Source organism: Globicephala melas, chromosome 1 (genome assembly GCF_963455315.2).
Source record: "Globicephala melas chromosome 1, mGloMel1.2, whole genome shotgun sequence".
Lineage (NCBI taxonomy): Eukaryota > Metazoa > Chordata > Mammalia > Artiodactyla > Delphinidae > Globicephala > Globicephala melas.
The window spans coordinates 132,028,645-132,049,080 of record NC_083314.1 but is presented as its reverse complement, the minus strand read 5'-3'; the positions used below and the strand labels follow the sequence as shown (position 1 = coordinate 132,049,080).

Here is a 20,436-nt window from a genome sequence, read left to right as displayed (position 1 = left end):
GTTATAAAAGACATTCTTGGGGCAATGTAGGATATTTAAATATAGACTGGATATTAGATGATATTAGGGAATTATTAATTCTGTGGTTGTATATAAGAATGTCCTTATTAGGAGATGCATGATGAAGAAGACATGAGTGGTAAAGTAATATGATGTCTCAACTTATTTGAAATAAGTTAAGCAAAAAGAAAAAACCTCAAATATCTAGATAAAGCAAACAGGTAAAATGTTTTCAGTTGTTGAATCTAAGTATTAGATTATGTGGGTATTGTGAAATTCTTTCAACTTTTTGTCATATTTGAAATTTTCATAATAAAATCTTCAGAGAAAAGTTAGCTATTAATGAAGTCATACACTGCCATTATTTAACATTTTCTCTTTTCAGGGTACATAAGGACATAATTAAATGGGTTTTAAGTAACTTGGCTTGTTAGATCTGGGAAAGGAGATGAAAATGAATTAAGAATAAAACTGAACTATATAGCATTGCCTGCTTGAATGAGATAAAGCTAAGCTTTTTCCATAAAATTAAGGCATTGCTGGGAATATAAGGAAGAAGGTAAGGAAGGGATCTGGAATGTACTGAGTGCCCACTAAGCTACTCTGCTAGATGCTGTACGTATCATCACCTTTAATTTACAAAGCAACTCTATGTTGTAGGTGGTGTTAGGGAAGTTTGATATGTTTTGGATAACTTGGCTAACACAGCTGCTGAATGGTGGAGTCAGACCAGATTCTCTTAACTTCCCTCTTTCCCTTTCTTCTTTACAAAGAAGGTTGGTTTTTGTCTTTTAAATGAATGTTATGCTTTTCATTGTAGAAACTCTGGAAAACACATATTTATCAATTAGGTTTGCTGCATAACAAGCCACCCCGAGACTTAGTGGCTTAAGATAGTATACATTTATTCAGCTCACAGTTCTTTTGGCCAGTAGGTGGGCTCAGCTGCGCAGTTCTGATCTGGACCAAAATCCGCTGTTAGTGAGGCTTGCTTACATGTCTAGGATGACTGAGCCAACTCCTCCTTGTGGTCTCCCATCCTATGGCAGGCTAACTTCGGGTTGTTCTAGGGAAAAAGAAGGAAAACCAAGAGCGCAAGAAGAATTCCCCAAGGTCTCTTGGGCCTAAGCTCAGAACTGGTACAATGTCACTTCCCCTCTGTCTTAGTCCAACCATAGACTGAGTGGCTTAAACAACAGACATTTATTTCTCACGGTTCTGGAGGCTGGGAATTTCAAGAACAAGGTGCCTGCAGATTCGATTCCTGGTGATGGCCCTCTTCCTGGCTTGCAGATGGCCGCCATCTTGCTGTGTCTTCACATGACAGAGAGCGAGCGAGCTCTGGTCTCTTCCTCTTCTTACAAGGATATTAATCCCATCTTGGGGGCCCCACCCTCATGACCTCATCTACACCTAATTGTCTCACAAATCTCCCACCTCCAAATACCATCACATTAGATTTTAGGGCTACAAATATGAATTGGAGGGTGGGGAACCCAAACATTTAATTCATAACATCCTCTATTGTTCAAGGCAGTGCAATAAGGCCAGCCCAGATTCTGGGAATGCGGAAGTAAACTACTTCTTGATGAGAAGAAATGTGCAGTGATGTTACAAAGTAGTGTGGGTGGCAAGGAGTGGGGGTTGGGGGTGGGAGGTTGGATGACTGCAGCCATTTTTATAAACAGTCTTCTAGAACATACAAGATAAACATCCTTTAAATCATTCCTAATACCACCATCAAGAGATATCCATTGTTAGTATGTTAGTGTATTTCTTCCATTGTTTTGTCTATGCACACATAGAGGTAGACTTTTTCTTCTTTTTAAAGAACGTGATTCACATTTTAGAACCAGGTTTGTGTTCTGTTCATTCCCCTTACCATTATATTGTAGGTATTTTCTCAGACACTAAATATTCCTTGACAGTGTGGTTTGCTCTGTGATGCAAAGGAAACCAGCATAAATTGCTATGTTCCAAGCACTATGCTAAGCACTTTCACACAGTTATCTTGACTATAAAACAAGTTTCTCGTTAATTTGCAGGATTGACATTCTACCACCAAAGAATTCATTTACTGCTGCAAAGAAAAAAAAATAGAGTTTGTGTGAAAAGATCCAGAGAAAATTATAATGGTTAAGATATATCAGCATTGCCTGTTTTTGTCTTGAGAGCCTAACCCGTCAGCTCTAGCTGTTTAGGAAAAGGCTGTCTCCATGTTGTAAATGATGGGAGGGTTGGGCCATTGGCAGTAGATGAGGCTGTGTGCTCTCCATTTCCCCCTGTTGCTTAAAGAAACAATTTTACTGGACTAGCCCCAATGTTAAAGCTGCACTGAAGGCTGTTACAGACTGTTTCAGTGAACAATTTTATTTGCAATCATTTTGATTTTGATTCTGTGAATAAAGTAATAGCTTGCTAGAGAAGGAACTGATGGAGGGAACATATGGATTTGTGACAGTAAGAATCTCACGAACCAATAGATATAGAGAAGTGTGGATTTTGGGGGATTGTTCCCATTTGAGCTCCTCTGTCCCATTGGCAGGCTCTCTGTCCTGAGTGGTCCATCACAAACTACAGCCCTTATACGTAGAGAGCACCTTTCCAAACCTTTCATTTTATAGGTGAAGCCACATCACTATTAATTTATTTGATTGTTCGGACTGTTTCAAAACAGATTATGTTGAACATCAGTTCTTATTGTACAGTCAGCATAATGTGATAAGGAGCATAAAATTTGGAGGCCAAAGTCCAAGGTTTGAGCCTGGTCGTGCACTGTCTAGCTGTTGACTATGAACAACTTACAGTTGACCCTTCAACAACATGGGTTTTAGCTAGGCAGATCCACGTATACATGGATTTTAACAAATAAATACATACTGTCGTACTACAGGATTTGTGGTTGGTTGAATCAGCAGATACACAGGAACTGGGCATGCAGGGGGCTTATGGTAAAGTTTTATGTGGATTCTTAACTGCCTGGGGGGTGTTCTCGGGTCAACTGTACTTGATTTCTTTGAGTTTCAATGACAAAAGCTTTAATCTTTTTAGAGTTGTGCAGATTGAGACATTTTACATCTGCACTGGCTAATACAGTCATCACTGCTGTAAGTAGCTTTTGAGCAGTTGAAATGTGGCTAGTCCAAATTGACATGTGCTGTAAGTGTAAAATACACACTGGGTTTTGAAGACTTAGTATGAAAAATATAGCTCATTGATTACTTTTTTCTGTTGATTACATGTTGAAATGGCAGTACTTTGTACCCATTGAATTAAATAAAATATATTATTAAAATTAATTCACTTGTTTCTTTCTAGTTTTTTTAAAGTGGGGCTACTAGAAATTTTAAAATTACATATATGACTCATATTTGTGTCTTGCATTATATTTTTGTTGGACAGTGCTACACTACATGAAAGTTCTCGGCAGAACATAGCATACAGAATAAATGTTAGTTATAGCCAGAAAATGTAGAAGGTTTAATTGAATGGATAAGAATTCTAAGTGATAGCAGGAAGCTTATTATTTTTACTAAGTTTCTAAGCAAGCTTTTGTTTAGGCATCTTAATTTTTCCTCTTTATGTGTATCAGGGGATTAGAGGTGGGTATAAGAATCCAATTATCTGAGCAACTAGTAATAATTTCAGTGCATTGAGCTAAGATGATGCAGGGATTGTGCTAAGTACTGCATTAGGTAGGAGTCCTTTGGTTACAGATGACAGAGAACCAATTTGAATTAACTGAATTAAAAAAGGGGGATCTTGTCACCATGCAAAGGGTAGGAATGCATCTGAGCCTCCTGAATTCCTGGGATGTAGATGCTGTTTTCTCTCACTCTCTCTTCTTCTCTCAAATTTACTTCTCCCTCCTTGGCAACATTGTTCTCTTAAACCACCGATCTCCACATGTCAGGAAGTATGTCTCCTACAACTCCTGCCTGTCATCCTTGCTCTAGCGAAGGACTCAGACTTACTCTCTCTCTGGTTTTAAATTGAAAAGTTATGTGAAAAGGCCATGAGTGACCTAGCTTGGTTTCAGGTGCCCACCCCTGGGACACGGCAGCTCAAATGTCAACCACACAGAGGAGGATTTCCCAGGAAAAGAAAGTGCTGCTCTTTGCTGATGAGAGAATAAATATACACTATACCTACCCTAACCAATTTAATAAATACAGCCATTCTGTGTAGAGGGGTATAATACCCCAGTTTAGATGAGGAAACTAAAAAGAAGTTACATATTTTGTCCGAGTACAAACGTCCAGCCGGAAGCACAGATCTATCTATAAAGCCCATGTTCTTAAACACTACACTGAGAGAGTTAAGTTGTGTTGACTTAAGTTTTACTGAATTATACAATTTGCTATTTTTCCCTTGTACCAGATCGCTTCCCCTTAAAACTTATGATGAGAATGAATGTAAGGAAACTGACCCCATGGTAACACCCAGTATATCTTTCTTGAATTGAAAACCAATACTCCTGTGCTCTCTGATCTTGCAGCCAAAGCTTTAAAGGTCATAAAAAAGCTCTACCATAATTATCTTTTGTAGTAATAAGCTTAAAACATACTTATCACCACTTGGGCATTTCGTTTCTGTTATTTGTGATCATCTACCTTCTTTTAGAAACTTCTCCATCTCATTTTTCACCAACGCATGGTTCCCTATATTCTATACCACATGGGCATAGTGACTTCAGAGACAAAGATGAAAGAGTCATCTTCTGTGACACATAAACAATATCTGTCCCGAAGGAAATATTCTTTTTTTTGTCTTTTGTTTGAATTTTATTTATTTTTTATACAGCAGTTTCTTATTAGTTATTTTATATATATTAGTGCATACATGTCAATCCCAATCTCCCAATTCATCCCACCACCACCACCTCCTCCCCCACTGACCCACCTCGGTGTCCATACGTTTGTTCTCTACATCTGTGTCTCTATTTCTGCCTTGCAAACTGGTTCATCTGTACCATTTTTCTACATTCCACATATATGCATTAGTATACGATATTTGTTTTTTCTCTTTCTGACTTACTTCACTCTGTATGACAGTCTCTAGGTCCATCCACGTCTCTACAGATGACTCAATTTCGTTCCTTTTTATGGCTGAGTAATACTCCATTGTATATATGTACCACATTTTATCCATTCATCTGTCAATGGGCATTTAGGTTGCTTGCATGACTTGGCTATTGTAAATAGTGCTGCAGTGGTGGGGTGCATGTGTCTTTGTGAATTATGGTTTTCTCAGGGTATATGCCCAGTAGTGGGATTGCTGGGTCATATGGTAATTCTGTTTTCAATTTTTTAAGGAACCTCCATACTGTTCTCCATAGTGGCTGTATCAATTTACATTCCCACCAACAGTGCAAGAGGGTTCCCTTTTCTCCACACCTTCTCCAGCATTTGTTGTTTGCAGGTTTTCTGTTGATGGCCATTCTAACCAGTGTGAGGTGATACCTCACTATAGATTTGATTTGCATTTCTCTAATAATTAGTGATGTTGAGCAGCTTTTCATGTGCCTATTGGCCATCTGTATGTCTTCTTTGGAGAAATGTCTATTTAGGTCTTCTGCCCATTTTTTGATTGGGTTGTTTGTTTTTTTAATATTGAGCTGCATGAGCTGTTTATATATTTTGGAGATTAATCCTTTGTCTGTTGATTCGTTTGCAAATATTTTCTCCCATTCTGAGGGTTGTCTTTTTGTCTGTTTATAGTTTCCTTTGTTCTGCAAAAGCTTTTAAGTTTCATTAGGCCCCATTTGTTTATTTTTGTTTTTATTTCTATTACTGTAGGAGGTGGGTCAAAAAAGATCTTGCTGCGATTTATGTCATAGAGTGTTCTGCCTATGTTTTCCTCTAAGAGTTTTACAGTGTCTGGCCTTACATTTAGGTCTTTAATCCATTTTGAGTTTATTTTTGTGTATGGTGTTAAGGAGCATTCTAATTTCATTCTTTTACATGTAGCTGTCCAGTTTTCCCAACACCACTTATTGAAGAGACTGTCTTTTCTTCATTTTATATCCTTACCTCGTCTGTCATAGATTAGTTGACCATATGTGCATGGGTTTATGTCTGGGCTTTCTATTCTGTCCCATTGATCTATATTTCTGTTTTTGTGCCAGTACCATACTGTCTTGATTACTGTAGCTTTGTAGTATTGTCTGAAGTCAGGGAGTCTGATTCCTCCAGCTCTGTTTTCTTTCCCCCTCAAGATTTCTTCGGCTATTCGGGGTCTTTTGTGTCTCCATACAAATTTTAAGATTTTTTGTTCTAGTTCTGTAAAAAATGCCATTGGCAATTTGATAGGAATTGCATTGAATCTGTAGATTGCTTTGGGTAGTACAGTCATTTTCAGTGATTCTTCCAGTCCAAGAACATGGTATATCGCTCCAACTGTTTGTGTCATCTTTGATTTCTTCATCAGTGTCTTATAGTTTTCTGAGTACAGGTCTTTTCCTCCTTAGGTAGATTTATTCCTAGGTATTTTATTCTTTTTGTTGCAGTGGTAAATGGGAGTGTTTCCTTAATTTCTCTTTCTGATCTTTTGTTGTTAGTATATAGGAATGCAAGAGATTTCTGTGCATTAATTTTGTATCCTGCAACTTTAGCAAATTCATTGATTAGCTCTAGTAGTTTTCTGGTGGCATCCTTAGGATTCTCTATGTATAGTATCATGTCATCTGCAAACAGTGACAGTTTTACTTCTTCTTTTCTGATTTGAATTCCTTTTATTTCTTCTCTGATTGCCTTGGCTAGGACTTCCAAACTATGTTGAATAATAGTGGTGAGAGTGGACGTCCTTGTCTTGTTCCTGATCTTAGAGGAAATGTTTTCAGTTTTTCACCATTGAGAATGATGTTTGATGTGGGTTTGTCATATATGGCCTTTATTATGTTGAGGTAGGTTCCCGGTATTCCCACTTTCTGGAGAGTTTTTATCATAAATGGGTGTTGAATTTTATCAAAAGCTTTTTCTGCATCTATTGAGATGATCATATGGTGTTTAGTCTTCAATTTGTTGATATGGTTTATCACATTGATTGTTTTACATATTTTGAAGAATCCTTGCATCCCTGGGATAAATCCCACTTGATCATTGTGTATGATCCTTTTAATGTGTTGTTGGATTTTGTTTGCTAGTATTTTATTGAGGATTTTTGCATCTATATTCATCAGGGATATTGGTCTGTAATTTTCTTTTTTTGTAGTAACTTTGTCTGGTTTTGGTATCAGGGTGTTGGTTGCCTCATAGAGTAAGTTTGGGAGTGTTCCTTCCTCCGCAATATTTTGGAAGAGTTTGAGAAGGATGGGTGTTAGCTCTTCTCTAAATGTTTGATAGAATTCACCTGTGAAGCCATCTGGTCCTGGACTTTTGTTTGTTGGCAGATTTTTAATTACAGTTTCAATTTCATTACTTGTGATTGGTCTGTTCATATTTCCTATTTCTTCCTCCTATTACCATTTTTTTTTAATGTGAGAATACCTTTATGACCTTGGGTTATGTGAATATTTCTTGGCAAGGAAACAAAAAGCAATAGACATAAAGAAGATTAAATTTTAAAATGAATTTCACCAAAGTGATTTTTTTTAAAGTATCCATCAAAAGATACCATTATTGAAATAAAAATGCAAGTCACAGGCTAGAGAAAATATTCATAATACATATATCTGACAGAGGATTTGCATCCAGAATACATAAATGATTTCTACAAATCATTAATAAAATGTTAACTAGCCAATATAAACAGGTTAGATAATTGAACAGCCACTTATCAAAAGATAAGGCAGGCCAAAAGCCCACTGAACCGTTTTCCACTTGGGTTAAATAAAAACCACTTCATGCTTATTTAAAGAACTAAATTAAAGACTGATAATACTAAATGTGATGATTTGGAGGAAGTAGAACTTTCATATGTTACTGGTGGGTGTACAAAGCAGTACACCCCTTTGGAAAACTATTTGGCTCTTTCTTACAAAGTTAAAAATACTCCATCAACCCATTGCCCAGAAATTCCACTCTTAAGTATTTACAAGAGAAATGAAGCATATGTTCACAAACAGCAGTGTGCCAAAATGTTTATAGCAATTCATAGTAGCCCCAAACTGCTAAAACCCAAATATCCTTAAGAGAAAAAAGGATAAATTCTTATATATTCATATGATGGAATTCTACTCAGCATTTATAATAGAATATGGCACTGTATAATGAATAACACTGAAGAATTAAGCAACAACAAAAACAGCAAAACATTTGGTTGAATAAAAGAATCCAGACACCATAGAGTAAATGCCATATGATACAATTTGTAAACACTTCAAATACAAGGTAAAAGTGGTATATATTGATTGAAATCAGAGCAGTAGCTGCCTATGAGTCCTGAGAATGATTGTAGGGCAGCATGAAGGAAATTTTTGGTATGATGGAAATGTTCTCTGCATTGGGTTCAGGGTTGTATATATTAGTTAAAAATCATTGAATTATACACTTAAATGTGCACATTTCATTGTATATAAATGTTGCCTTAATTTAAAACAAATGTTACCAAAGTTGGTTAATAAATAAGAAGACCATTAACAAGAAGAGGAAGCACCTGTGTCAGTAGCATTGACTTTTTTGTGACTCCCTGAATACTATGCCCTTTCATAGTTTCTTACTGTCCTCCCTTCAGTTCTAACTGGCCCTTCACAAAAATTTCCCTTATCTCTTTTGTATCCACCTCCTTTATAAAGCAATCTCTGCTCTTCTTTTTTGATAGCTCTCTTCAATTCTCCTCTTTCTCCATCTTAAGACCAATTCTGATACTCCTTATTCCTATTAAGGTGTGAGTGACAAATAGCATGTTAAACTGCTCTTTATGTTTTATAAATAAATATTTTTTATAAGTGAAATGTTAGAACTCAGTGTCAAAGAAGTAGCTCAAAATAATTTGCACTACCTCAATAAATTTAGAATTTTATCTTTTATATTTTTAATCAGTTGTTCAACTAATACTGAGTTGTCAGAGAGTGTGATGAACGTGGAGATAAATTGAAGAGCTGTCAATCTGGGGAGAAGTGAGCAGATCTTAACCAAATAAGGACTTAATGAATGTACATAAACAAAATGACAAATGTTTCTGAAGGGGAGACCATTTTCTTAATTGTTTTGGGTTTGTTTTTGTAGGTCCTTTTCTTCTCTTGTATTTCCCATTTAGAGAAGTTCCTTTAGCATTTGTTATGGAGCTGGTTTGGTGGTGCTGAATTCTGTTAGCTTTTGCTTTCATTATCAAATCTGATTTCATTGTCAAATCTGAATGAGATCCTTGCTGGGTAGAGTAATCTTGGGGTGTAGGTTCTTCCCTTTCATCACTTTAAATATATCGTGCCACTCCCTTCTGGCTTGTAGAGTTTCTGCTGCGAAATCAGCTGTTAACCTTATGGGAGTTTCCTTGTATGTTATTTGTCATTTTTCCCTTGTTGCTTTTAATAATTTTCTTTGTCTTTAATTTTTTTTTTTTTTTTTTTGCGGTATGCGGGTCTCTCACTGTTGTGACCTCTCCCGTTGCGGAGCACAGGCTCTGGACGTGCAGTCTTAGTGGCCATGGCTCACGGGCCTAGCCGCTCCGCGGCATGTGGGATCCTCCCAGACTGGGGCACGAACCTGTGTTCCCCACATCGGCAGGCGGACTCTCAACCACTGCGCCACCAGGGAAGCCCTGTCTTTAATTTTTGTCAAGTTGATTGCTATGTGTCTCGGCGTGTTTCTCCTTGGGTTTATCCTGCCTGGGACTCTGCACTTTCTGGACTTGGGCAGCTATTTCCTTTCCCATGTTAGGGAAGTTTTCAACTATAATCTCTTAAAATAATTTCTTGGTTCCTTTCTCTCTCTCTCTTCTCCTTCTGGGACCCCTATAATGCGAATGTTGGTGCGTTTAATGTTGTCCCAGAGGTCTCTTAGGCTGTCCTCATTTCTTTTCATTCTTTTTTCTTTATTCTGTTCTGCGGCAGTGATTTCCACCGTTCGGTCTTCCAGGTCGCTTATCTGTTCTTCTGCCTCAGTTATTCTGCTATTGATTCCTTCTCGTGTATTTTTCATTTAAGTTAGTGTATTGTTCATCTGTGTTTGTTCTTTAATTCTTCTAGGTGTTTTTTCTTTAATTCTTCTGGGTCTTTGTTAAACATTTCTTGCGTCTTCTTGATCTTTGCCTCTGTTCTTTTTCTGAGGTCCTGGATCATCTTCACTATCATTATTCTGAATTCTTTTTCTGGAAGGTTGCCTAACTCCACTTCATTAAGTTGTTTTTCTGGGGTTTTATCTTGTTCCTTCATCTGGTACATAGTCCTCTGCCTTTTCATTTTGTCTATCTTTCTGTGAATGTGGTTTTTGTTCCACAGGCTGCAGGATTGTAGTTCTTTTTGCTTCTGCTGTCTCCCGAAGGAAATATTCTTTTAAAATGATAATCTATGAGTCTTTTAGAAAAAAGTGATCTAGAGTTTGTGAATCTCTTATTCAGGTCAAAAAGTAAATACTTTCAAAGAAAAATGACTTCAAAAGGCTACAAGTCTAAGTGTGCTTTTCTTAACTCAGTAGAAATGGTTTCATTTACATAGAAAAAGACCAATAAGTGACAACTTTATTGGCTGAATTCTTATTAATGCAGTGTGATGGAACGCTATGATCTTTTCCCTGGACTGGTCAGTAAACCAGTCCCTTGCATGTAGCCCTGTGGCCTTAAGCAGCAGTAGATGCAATGGGAAACCTTTGTTGGGTGCAAAACAGTATATAGAGCACTTTTCTCTTAAGTCTTTCATGGACTCTTCCCAGTGTCATTAGTCGTTCATTTGTCTAACAAGTATTTATAAGGGGTCTGCATTGTGTCAGGCATGGAGTTAGGTACCAAACATGGTCCTACCATCATGGACCTTACAATCTGATGTGGGAAGTCTTACGTGTAAACAGGAAATTTCAATGTAATGTGTTGTAAATGCTATGTTAGAAGACATACAGTGTTCTATGGGACCACATGGAATTTTATCTGACTTGGTTTTGAGAACTTTGATGGTTTCCTGGGGGGAAGTGCTTTCTATGTAGGGGTCTGAAGGGCAATCAGGGTTGTTCAGTCAGGGAGTCTTAAAGAAGCTCTATGTCTGGACTTAGAGAGAGAATGGAGAAAGCAGAAGTGGTGAGGGCTGTCTCCAGAGGCAAGTAGCTAGCCTTAGAATATGGAGGTCCATTGTTTTGAATACCTTAGACTGAGGGCTGTGCGAAACCCTTGGATGGTTTTAAGCATCTGTATCACATAATTGGATCTGCATTTTAGAAAGTTCAAATGTGAATCAATTTGCTCAGTTCTTTGTCTCATTTTTCTTGTCTCTAAATTGAAATGGATAGTTTACCCTTTACAGCTCCTTCCATCTATAATATTCCACAAATTTCTGCTATTATGGAAAAACTTAATTCCATGCTGACTTCAGATCTCTTGGGTAGCAAAGCGTGTGATTACAACTAGTGCTTAAAGAGGTGGTTTTCTGGGAAAAGGAGTGGGTAAGAGTGGGGACAGGGGGCTGAATGGATAATATATCATTTCCACTGGGAAATAAAGAAACAGAAAGGTTATGCAAGTTCCTCTGACAGTCTCCTGAAAGAGAACTGGTGGGCTTTAGCCTCTCAGCAGACAGATGGAATGGCACCTTGCCCCACTTCTAGTACGGATGAAATCTGATAGTTGTTTTCCAAAAATTAAAGTGCTACATACTGAGATATTTACTGATGAAATGATAATTTGCTGATGAAGTCTGGAATTTGCTTAAATTATGGGTTTATACATATAAAACATGATTGGCCATGACTTTGTAATTGTAGATATGAATGATAGGCCCAGAAAGTCCATTATATAATTTACTTTTGTATATGTTTGAAAATTTTCATAATAGAAAATAAAAGGTAAAATAATACTATAAAAATGCTCCAGTTTATTACTCAAGTTCTTTATTTACTTTTAGCACAAACGGAGAAAGTCAGACTCTCTCATTTGGCTGTATTGAAATAGACTCAGAACTGCTGTGTCATAAACAGTGACACTGTGCTTTAAATTTTGTAACAACTTTGGTGGCTTAAAATATTCCAGACTGCATTGAGATTATATGGGCAGATCAAAGAAAGAATTACACTCCAAGGAAGGGGCAACTCTTCCAGGGATTTTGTTGATGACATGGGCAAGGGCTCTGCTGCTCTGGGCTTGATCCACCCTGGAAGACAGTCTCTGGATAGCAGGGTGAGGTGGAGAGGTCACTGGTTTTGAAGTCAGGCACGATAGACTCAGCTATGTTATCAGTCGAAGGGCAATGACAAGAAATAACAAAACAGATGACGTTCATTGAACTCTCACTGTATGCCAGGCACTATGTTAAGCTCTGTGTGTACTTTATATCAAGCAATTCTAACAGCTGCCTTATTAGTTCAATGCCACTATTTTATAGATTAGGAAATCGAGGCATAGAGAGGCTATATATAATTTGTCCATGATCACATAGATTTTACATAATTCCCAGTAAATGTTATGATAAATAAATAACTGAAATCCAGTGGTTAGGTTGCAGTTTGTATCCCAGTAAGGATTAATTTTGGATGCACATAACAGAAAAAAAGCAAAATAACAGTGGCTTAAAACAAAATAGTTTCTTTCTCACCTTTAAGAAGTCTAGAGATAATAGCTCCAGGGCTGCCATGGTTCTCTGCGGATCAGAGTCCTTCTATCCTGTTGTTTCACTGTGAAAGTCTTCCATCTTCAAGGTCACCTCATGGTCCAAGATACCTGCTGGAGCTCCATACTCAACCAGAAGAAAGGGAAAAGGAATGGAAGAAGGGCATACCACCCATCTTCCCTTTTAAGGATGCATACCAGAAGTTACACACATCATTTCTACCTATATTATAATGACCTTTACTTAGCCCCATGTATGTATCTAGTAGATTATAGAAAACTTGCATGTGGCAGGTCCAAGACGTGAAGACTGAGAAATATATTCTTTATATTGGGTTGGCCAAAAAGTGCCTTCAGTTTTTAAGTAAAAATAAAAGACACATTTTTCATTTTCACCAAGAACTTTATTGAGTAACATATTCACCCATTTGTTCCACTACCTTCTGCCATTTTCCAGGCAACTTCATAATTCCATCTTCCCAAAACTTTTTAACTTTTTGAGCAAAGAACTGTTCCAGGTGACTTTTACCGTCTTCCAGGAAATTGAAATGTTTTCCATTAAGAGAATTTTGTAAAGACCTAAGTAAATGGAAATCTGAAGGTTCAATGCCTGGTAAATACGGCGGATGAATCAGAACTTCCAAGCCAAGCTGTAACAGTTTTTGCCTGGTCATCAAAGAAACACATGGTCTTGCGTGATCCTGATGAAAGATTATGCGTTTTCTGTTGACTAATTCTGGACGCTTTTCGTTGAGTTCTGCTTTCAGTTGGTCTAACTGGGAGCAGAACTTGTTGGAATTAATCGTTTGGTTTTCCGGAAGGAGCTCATAATAGAGGACTCCCTTCTAATCCCACCATATACACAACATCACCTTCTTTGGATGAAGACTGGCCTTTAGTGTGGTTGCTGGTGGTTCATTTTGCTTGCCCCACAATCTCTTCCATTCTGCATCATTGTACAGTATCCACTTTTCATCGCCCGGCACAATTTGTTTTAAACATGGAACGTTTTCATTACGTTTCAGTAGAGAATCGCATGTGGAAATAACGGTCATGAAGGTTTTTTTTGCTTAACTTATGTGGAACCCAGACATCAAAGTGATTAACATAATGAAGCTGGTACAAATGATTTTCAATGCCTGATTTGGGTGTTCTGAGTATGTCGGCTCTCTCCCGCCTGGTATAACGTTGATTGTTCTCAATTAATGTCTTGGTTTGACCACTATCAACTTCAGCTGGTCTCCCCGACCGTGGAGCATTGTCCAGCAAGAAATCTCCAGCACCAAACTTTGCAAACCACTTTTGACACGTTTGATCAGTCACAGCACCTTCTCCATACACTGCACAAATCTTTTTTTGCATTTCGGTTGCGTTTTTACCTTTCTTGAAATAATAAAGCATAATATGCCGAAAATGTTGCTTTTTTTCTTTCATCTTCAATATTAAAGTGGCTTCACAAAAATTCACCAATTTTGATGTCTTTTTTTAAGTGCACGCTGATATGACAGCTGTCACTTACAGTCTAACAAAATTGTTTCAAATGAAGTTAAAGACAGCTAAGTGCTACTAGAGCCATCTTACGGAAAAAACTGAATGAACCTTTTGACCAACCCAATAAAACTGTGCTACCCTGTGCCCAGCTAAAGATCAGGGGTTCTGTTAGCATAGAAGATGATAATGAATATTGGAGATCACTAGCTATCACTGCTTAGCTCACACTCAGCTGCATTTCAGAGCTCTGGTCTCCTTGGGTATGAAATGGATATGGTAATTCTTCTCAAAAAGACCTTTCATATTTAAATGCGTAAATATACGGAAAAACCCAGACACTTAATTTAGAGCTTAGGAAATGCTAGTTCTTTTTCTCCAGGTAGATGTGGTCAAGTGGGCAGCAGTGGTTGGGTGCCCGGGAGACTCTGCCTGGAGACTCAGCACCCCAAGAACTGGCTTTCCCTGCATCTGAGGTGGTCACTACTTTCCTCTTCACCACCATAGAGGATTTGCCACATGCTCGAGAGCCCAGAACTTTTAGGCACAATGGGGTTACAGAGAATAAGCATCTGTATTTTAATGATCTTGAACATAAAATCATATATAATGAGTTCAGAGCCAAACATGGGAATATCTAGGATTTAGGGAAACTTTCACTTCAGTGTAGATTTTCACCTGACCTTGGGGACCTATTTACCACACAGAACTTTTCAGTCTGTTTTACCCAAGAATGAGAGTAATTGAGCACAGGGCCAGCTTATGGTAGTCTGTCAGCGTCTGTCCAGGAAGCTGAAGTTTCCTGGCTTGTAAGATGACAAATAAAAGGGACAGGTGCTTCCATGAGTTACTCTTGAAATGTATGTGTAACAGTGTCATACCATGAGCGTGTCCTTGAAAAGTCGAGGGTGAGTTGAACGTTAGCAGGTGGAACTGTGTTTTCAGTGAGCTCACTAAGGAACCCCGTGGTGAATTTTCCTATACGCTAAAGATGGCCTCCCAGACAATTTTTTGCATTTTCATTCATTCAATTAGCAGACACTTATTGAGCACCTACTGCTTGGCAGGCACTGTGCTAGACCTGGCAATACATGGTGAATATTACCTTTACCTACCAGAGTTGCTTAAAATACCTGAATTATAAATTGACAAATAAAATTCTTGGGCTAACATATAGTCAAATAATAATATTTGTTTCATCAATTCTAAAACAGCTTAAAAATATATTAACATTTATGAAATCTTGAAGCATCTTAAATTGATAGTATGTCATGTGTCATACATGACCAGTAATATATTTTTTTAATGCTGCAACTTAAACTGGATGATTCATAGATTTGATGAGTAGGGCTTTTGTGTTTATTATGTGCTTTCATGTACCTTATTTCATTTGATTCCTCCTGTGAGGGAGGATGAGTAGTCCACTTTATAGAAAGGGAATATGGCTGTGAGTGGTAAGCCGACTGCAGAAAACTTGATGTGGCAGGTCTAGGACTCAAACACAGTTGTATTTTTTTCCTCCAAAGCTAGTGGTTTTCCACCATACCTTGATGTCTCTTTAATCTCCTTACACACATACACGTGTGAACACAATGAAGGTCTAACTTCTTTTAAAGCAAGGAGCTTGCTTTTAATGAAAACAATGCTTTTTTTTTCCTTTTCGTGGTTTAAAACTAGGCCAAACTATAGCCACATATCAGTTTTCAAGAGCACAGTATAAAAAGTCTTCTAACTCAGATGGTTACAAAACAAGCTGCTTATTGGGAAGCCACATTAATTAAAACCATTCAGGTTTCACTGAGCAGAACCTGTTGTGGGGTTAGTAAACCAAGAGTAGCTCCCATAAGGCACCCAGACCATTTTCACGGACCACACTTAGTAAGGCAGGTCAGAGCCAAGGAATGACCCAGATGTCCTCCAGCTTTTCACTTTGACCACTGGAATTACCTCTTATGACTGGTGCAGGGGCCAAAGCATGATCTTTCTAGATGGCAGTTTGAATCCCAGCCTATAGCTAGCTGTGTGAGCTTTGGCAAGTTATTTACCCTCTGCAAGCTTGCCTCAAAATAAGGATAACACCTTTGCAGGGTTGTTGGAAAGGTGAGAGTTAAGGTGGGTTAGGTAATTGGCAAATGGTAAGTAATCAGTGGCAGTTATTTTTATTACTGCTAGACTAGCGCTTCAGGGAGGCACAGGCTTCAGGGTATTGAGTTATCTTTAAGAATATGCCCTGCCTGGAAAATTTGTCCTATTTTCTGGGAGACCCAGTACTCCACCAAGCACCAGGAACAGACCACCTCGTTCCTGAGGAATATTTTAGGAATAATTGAGACTTCTATTCATATTAGCTCACTTCGTTTTTTCCAGCATACTTGCTCTTCTTTTTTTGTGTATTGCTCTATGTGTAACTCTTGAGAGCTGCCACTATTTATGCATGCGTTCTATGGTAAAACCTTGATTAAATGGGACTTAGCAACTGGAACACTTCAATGGCCATGGTTTTTCCCTCTGGGCTTCATTTGGAGGAGAAAGAAGGAAATGACAACTCAAGTGCTGAGAAAATAGGAAAATTTAAGAACTAGAGAGAATCCTGTAATTCAGCACTTTCAGTTTTACTGCTAAGAGGAAGAGAAGCAATCAGGGCCTCTCTTCTGATTCATAATAGAGTTAGGTAATAATAGAGTCAGAAGAGAATTCCCAGTCTGTTGCTCTTTCTTCTGGACTGTGGCTTGAAGATGTGGCTTTGGCATGTTGTTATTCCTCCAGGTTTGCCACTACATTACAGGTCTCAAATACATATGCCCACAGGGTTGACAGAGTGGGGAAGGCTGGGAATCATACACTGGGAAGTGGTAATGAAGTGTGGCACTCAAACTGGAGCCTGTGTACCTTTTGTAAAGGCATCTAAGCTGAAAAATTTTTTAAAAGTACAGTACCAACAAAACATGTCTGGGGCCAGATGTGGTTTCCTGGTCCCCAGTTTGAATGCCTTGCACCATCTATACCCATAGGCCATATTCAGTAAGGAGATAATTGAATCATGTAACTCAGGCATGTTGCCAAAGAAAGTTTTAGTACTATTCATTGATTTATATCAGTTGAAGTGAAAATTGAAGAAGTTAATGTTAAAAAACAGATCATAATACATTTTGCAACAGAGGATAGAAGCTCTGCCCTCAGTTACAGTTTGGTTAGCCAGAATTCTTTGTTGTCTAATTATCCAGGTGAATTCGGATGTCACAGTGTGTAGGACATTCACACTGGGAATTCACCAGTCTCAGTACTGGAGTTGTTTTTTTTTTTTTGCAGTACACGGGCCTCTCACTGCTGCGGCCTCTCCTGTTGCAGAGCTCAGGCTCCGGACGCGCAGCCTCAGCGGCCATGGCTCACGGGCCCAGCCGCTCCGCGGCATGCGGGACCCTTCCGGACCGGGGCACAAACCTGCATCGGTAGGCGGACTCGCAACCACTGCGCCACCAGGGAAGCCCGGTACTGCAGATTTTGCCCTACAAGCCCAAAACAATATTTCAAGAAATAACATCTTCCCATGTGCTAAAAACTGATGTTTTCCAACCTACTTCATTTTTATGAAAATAATAGTCATGAATTGCTGTTTATTTTATAGTCCACTAGTAGACCACAGCATGTGGTTTAAAAAACTCACTAGACTGGGTGATACTAATACATTTTTAAAATTTATTTATTCATTAATTTTAAAATTCGGCAGGTACTTTTATCAATATCTAATGAGTATGAGATTCTCTTTTTGGTGTCATGGGGGTACAGACATGAACAAAACATGGATTTTTGTATTTAAGGAGTCCAAAACCTAACAGGATAGACATGCATTAAAATATCTAAAAACTCAAGGCAGAATAATCACTTCACATCATACATAATGCTTTTATATTACCATGAATCATAATGACAATAAATCTCTTAAGTACACGAGACAGATTTTAGCCTAATTTTAAGTAGGAAATTATGTTTTTGAAAAAGTGACATAAAAATAGAACAGTGATACTGATAATAGCTTTTGTTAAGCACTTACTATGTGTTAGGTACTAATTCTCACTACAACCTTATTATGATGACACTATAATTCTCATTTTATAGAGGAGAAAAGTGAGGCAGAGAGGGTAACTTGCCTAAGGTTATAGAGCTAATAGTCCATGGAACTAGGACTCAGTCCTGGGAAACAAGGTGCTAGAATCTCAGTCGTAAGCAATGTTTTATAGTTCCTAGAGACAAAAAAGCACAGATCATAATCCCAGGTAGGTTGTGGTACATATTCATCTTCCAGCACCACCACGAAAGTTGTGCGACATCTGCTGTGACAGGAGAGCACTTTGGGGGTGGAGGGGATGAGGAGGAATAGAGTCTCAAATAGAGCCTCTCAGACATTTCTCAGTGTGGATAATCTTCACCAAGTTAATAAAAGTGACTGAGTCAGCAATGGAAAAGGCAAAGGGAAGGAACACTCTCCCAAAGAGGGCATCTAGTCCTTTGGCTGTGCCCCATATGTGATGTGATATTCTTGAGATAAAATAAATTATGGAACAATCTTGATCTTGGAAAAATAGAGTTTGACTCTAAATGTTCACCTTGGATTTTACCAGTACCACCTCTCTTCCTTAAGCCTAAGCTGTCATTCAAAATCACGTAGACAAGTTTCCATTAGTATAGTCCTGGAGAAAATAATACTTAGCCTTTATTGAGCTCCTCCCATGGGAGGAAGTCGGACTGTCAGCGCTGAGGATAGAGCTGTGCCCAAGCCAGACCACTAATAGTAATAATAGAGAGCACTTGCTAAGTACTTACTTTATACGTGTTACGTACTAGTTTAGTTCTTACTTCAACTATATAACGATGGTACTTTATTATACTTTATTTTATAGAAGACAAAAGTGAGATCTTCGTGGATCTGCGAACTCTTTGTGAATTTGATCTTTAGGATAGTAAAGAAAATTTTAGTGTTGAAATTGGTATATTTAATTTAAGCCCTAAAGTAATTTTTTAAACTGTTGTAAATTAGTTACTGTATTTTCCTGCCTTATTATGTTCTTTATATCCCTAATTTTGTAGGGTTATTAATAGTTATTCTGATTGGTTGTATTTATGTTAAATTAAGTGTAAATATAAAAAATAAAATGGTCCCTGTATCCCACTCATGTTTTTCTTTAAATTTGCAAACTGGGGAAATAGATATCTCAAAATACAAAGGCCTATGTTTAATCTATAATTTCTTCCAGCAATATGTCTGCAACTCTGAAAAGTTGAGCAAAAATAACTGAGTGCTTTTTTTCAAAATAATAATTTTCACTTTTCAAAAATGGTCTTTTCTAAATTCTCTTAATCCAGGGTATAAACACAGTATTTGTCAAGGCACACGATAGATACTAGGTATTTCCTCTCCCTGTGGGTCAGTAATAAATTAAAGGAGAAGGAAAGGTGCAGAAAAAGATTATTTAAAATGTTATTGGAAAAGATTTATTTACTAGACCTTACAGAGTATTAGTCAAGTATCTAAAATAGCTCAAACTGACAGATTGGGAAAATTGAAAGTATAAAGTTTGTGTTTAAATTTTATTACAATTTTAACTGCCACCACTGAAGTTGTTTGATCTTGTAAATGAGCATTAACTGTGATTTGTGATTTGGGTCAGACCACATGTTCATCAGATAATGCAGTTAGGAAAGCAACTGGTCAGATAATTTACCTTTTCAGAGGGACTGGAGGGATCTAGAAGACAGCAAGCACTCTTGGCTTTTACTGATTTATCCCCTTCCTATAAGAATTTGCATTTGAGTGATCCTTCAACAGGAAAGTGACTCTCAATCCAATTAATTTATTTTATGTAGACCTGTGTAGACCTAGAACTCCCAGGAAACTCATTGGGTCCCAAATGATTTAGACTGAGGTCTCTTAGATGCTATAGGTTGATTTGTGTTCTTAAAGATATCATAATAATAACAACAAGAGAAAGTCATGAAAGGTGAAATGTCAAATCTAGGTTTGTGTATGGGTTTAAGGAAATTTTACATGCATGTACTTTTTTCTTGTTTTGGTGATGAAACTCTTGTCAGATGACTTGAAAAGCACCTCAGTCATTCCAAATCTTAATAGGGAAAATGACAATTTTAAGCCAATATTTTCACCTGAAATGATGAGAACGAAGGATACTTTTGCAATCTTATTATTTCAGGTGAAAATGGGCACTTGGTAATTGCATTTTGAAACTTAACAGAGTTAAATCCACG

General features: G+C 37.7%; 1 protein-coding gene across 5 annotated transcripts in view; it reads left to right on the top strand.

The window, feature by feature from the left end:
- DNAJC6 (DnaJ heat shock protein family (Hsp40) member C6) overlaps positions 1-20,436 on the top strand; it is a 155,747-nt gene that overhangs the window by 39,573 nt on the left and 95,738 nt on the right. The window contains exon 1 of one of the 5 annotated variants that reach the window (XM_060304709.1): positions 17,603-17,624. The exons of 3 other annotated variants lie outside the window; for them this stretch is intronic. The gene's annotated coding sequence lies outside the window, so the exon portion shown is untranslated. One more of the 5 variants, XM_060304693.1, reaches the window with a different exon arrangement.